The sequence below is a fragment of the Lepidochelys kempii genome, chromosome 4 (assembly GCF_965140285.1).
Source record: "Lepidochelys kempii isolate rLepKem1 chromosome 4, rLepKem1.hap1, whole genome shotgun sequence".
Taxonomy (NCBI): Eukaryota; Metazoa; Chordata; order Testudines; family Cheloniidae; genus Lepidochelys; species Lepidochelys kempii.
In genome coordinates, this window is record NC_136383.1 from 92,926,945 (window position 1) to 92,930,365 (window position 3,421).

The following is a 3,421-nucleotide window of genomic DNA, read 5'->3' on the forward strand; positions in this document are numbered from 1 at the left end:
CTGGCATATACATCTGGAAGAGATGAGGACGTCCAGGAACCAGAGTTCCTTCAAAGCTCTTCAGCTGAGCCTTCCCCTATAGCAAACAACAAAAAACCCAATTGCTGGTAGATGGAAGAAAGAGTGAGGCATGAGCAAGCTATATCTCACACATACCCTGCAGAATTCTTGGTCATGCTCTTATGCCTTGGGAATAGGTGCTATGTTACACCTAGATAGAGAGATCTAGTGTGAGAGATACTTCTTTGGCTTTCTGTGTTTGGGAAAACATAGCACTAACTACAAGAAGATAGCATTACCAGAACTGAAGCTCTGTGCCAACAATGCTCTATTTATTTATTTTTTTTAAATTATTTTAAGCACAGATTCGGATCTTTCGTTTCCTCTAGGTCACTTGTACTTGCTCTTGGCTTTATGACTTTCAGTTTTCTTAGGCAGCAGCACAGCCTGGATGTTGGGCCAAACACCCCTTTGAGCAATAGTGACTTTCTCCAGTAGCTTGTTGAGCTCCTCATCATTACGGACGGCGAGCTGCAGATGGCGGAGGATGATCCTGGTTTTTTTGTTATCCCGACCAGCATTGCCAGCCAACTCGAGAATCTCAGCAGTCAGATATTCTAAGATGGCAGTCATACAAACAGGGGCTCCAGCTCCAACTTGCTCAGCATAATTACCCTTCCAGAGAAGCCAATGAACACACGTCCCACTGTGAACTGCAAGTCAGCCCTAGATGAACAAGAGTTTGCCTTAGCCCACACTTTGCTGCCTTGTATCCCTTGGCCCAACATTGCAACGCTTCTTCACCACAGCCACCACCATTCACAGAAATAGAAACAAACAGAAAAAGCATCTGAAAACAGAGTCAAATTCTGCTGTCCAATATACCTATGCAGCCCCATTGGACTCAGTAGGGTTGCATGAGAGAAGAAGAGCCGTGTCCATGTAATATTTCTATCCTTTTCTAAATAGCATGTATTCATTTAAAAAAACCTCTCAAATAATTCAGGATTCCTCTCTCTAACCATCCACAGATGAGAGAACAAAAGCATAAGTACTTATAGCTTGATATGACCTTTTCAAATCAGAGAAAAACTAGGAATTGTGCAAGAAGCCATGCTAGCGATGCAAATGCTGAAGGAGCTGTTTGTCAAGAATTTAACAGCTGCTGCTCATGAGCCATAGCCTTGATGTATTGGATTAGCCTTTTTAGTCAGAGTGGCTATACTTTTTGATATTTCATTAAGTCTGAAGCAGGTACAAAAGTGCTTATTGTCACCAGAACAGAGAGAAAAACAGGATTTGAATATATTCCCTTTGTGAATATAAGAGGGAATAGTTTGACTCGGAGCTGCATCACTAGTAGATTTAAAATACTAAAATGCCAGCTGTAGAAAAGAGAGCATTGCCAGCTGTGGAGGGCACATGAGAAAGGCTCCCTCCTTTGGGCTTCCTAAGGTGCTATGGACCTAAAGTGTGTGTCTAATCCTGTAGACAATACAGTATAGTTCCTTATATTTTCTTTATCTGAGGAACAGTATAATTAAATCTGACCTTATAGTGTCTATGCACAAGGGGGCAGAGTTAAGGCTACAAATGCAACCCTGGGTTTCTTAATTTTTCTGCTTAATCATGAAGCCTGAATGTTCTATGGGTTTGTATGATATGCATATAAGAGACCTGCTTTTACTGTTGGTCAGGCCCAACACAGCCAATGGACAGCCAGGTATTTTCTCAGTGGGCTGATAGCAACTTCAGCCACTGCCTCAGGTTGCTGCATTCAGGTTGAAAGAGTGCTGCGCAGCAGAGTCATCTGCTGGCTGCATTCAATGTCTCCAGCTGCAATCTTGTGCCAATGCCGGCTGATTCTGCCCTCATAGGGTAGCCCTGCTGATATAGCATAAGGAGGGTAGGATGGAGGCATGGCCCTGCCTCTTCTTCTAGGAACCACCTTCTAAATCCATGGCAGTGCACCTAGTCTGGAGGGGAAGTGAGTGAGGTGCCGATAAACCCTCTCTTCTTCTGCCAGTTTTCTTAGCACAACATCCCCTGTCAAGCCAGCAGAAGTCTGTCTGCTGTAGACTGCCTGCTTCTCTCTGTTCAGCCCCCCCACACCACATCAGCAATTCCTGTCTGACAACCCAGGCCCAATTCAAGAGAGTCAGTAAAAAACATAGTCAGCTCTCGTTTAATTCAACCAGAGGGATCAACTTGATGGTGTGTACAAAGGTAAAAGAGAATGATGTGGAACTCTAATCTTAACTGACTTTTTTTTTTCTTTTTACTGGCAACTTTTTTATATCTTCAGCTATTAACTCAGCTCTGCAATGTAGCACTCTCCTACTTCCTAATTTTGCCGTTGGAATGAGGAACAGAGAGGGGAAGAGCAGATATGAACAATGCCAGTCACATCACTTGAAGTACCAGTGGAAGGTAACTTGATACCAGGGTGATGGATACAGGGTGAAGAACTCAAATACAACAGAATAGAATAGCAAAGGAAATATTTGCAGTGAGAAAAAACCCTAAACCTAGGAGAAATAATTTGTAAAGTAAGGGCAATAACTGGAGTCGGAAAATATCTAATTGTTTTGTATTGCACAGTTCACTGTTCAGTGACATCTGGTCTGGCAGGCTGCCTTTGGCTATTGTTGCTCCTTTTGACCTTAGTGGTAGTCAGCATGTGGGATCCTGCGAGTTGCTCGCATTAGGAGGAGAAACTGATGATGGAGGCAGGTATTTCTTTGATTCAATCCTGTTTGTTTACAAAAAATGTATAAATGACCACAGCAGGAATCGAACAAGAACATTTCTGTGCCTACCGTTCCAAGCCTCTTTCAGACAGTACTTGGCCCAAACTGTTTGCTCTCTCTTGGATTCTTCTCAGAGCCGTGCTCACAGTGTTTGTTGTGTTAGGTCTTGGCTTTCTTTTGGCTTCTGTGGTGTTTCTTGCTGCTTCTCTCACACTGCTCCAATCCAATCAATCTCCCACTCCTGAGTTTATCAGATCACAGAACATTCATGGGCTGCATGGCCTAACTCCTACTCCAGCCTTGCACGTGGCTTTGTTTTGGGCAAAGGCCTCTCCTGTTTCCATTATCTGTTTCATTGCTCTAGCACTCTTCATGAATGAAAGGTGGCTGTTACACGAGGAGCTTCAAAGAGGTTATGCATTAGGTTAAACAATAACTTTTCCCTTGGCCTGTATTTGGAACCCTTCTCATATTAACATCAGTACACTTACTAACTGAGGGTTAATGCTAAATGATTAATGATAAACCTCAGTTATGGGGACTGGATGTGTGAAAGTCCTGGCAATGGAAAATAGAGCCTTTCTTTAGATCGCTGGTTATTGTACTATTGATATTTGGTGATCTGTGTGAAAATAACTGGTGGTTTTAGGTGAATATCTATAGATTTTAGT

At 42.8% G+C, this 3,421-nt stretch overlaps 1 pseudogene; it reads right to left on the reverse strand.

Annotated features, from left to right (window-relative positions):
• Nucleotides 1-390: 390 nt before the first annotated feature.
• LOC140910002 (histone H2A.J-like) lies at nucleotides 391-788 on the reverse strand (annotated as a pseudogene).
• Between the last annotated feature and the right edge of the window lie 2,633 nt (nucleotides 789-3,421).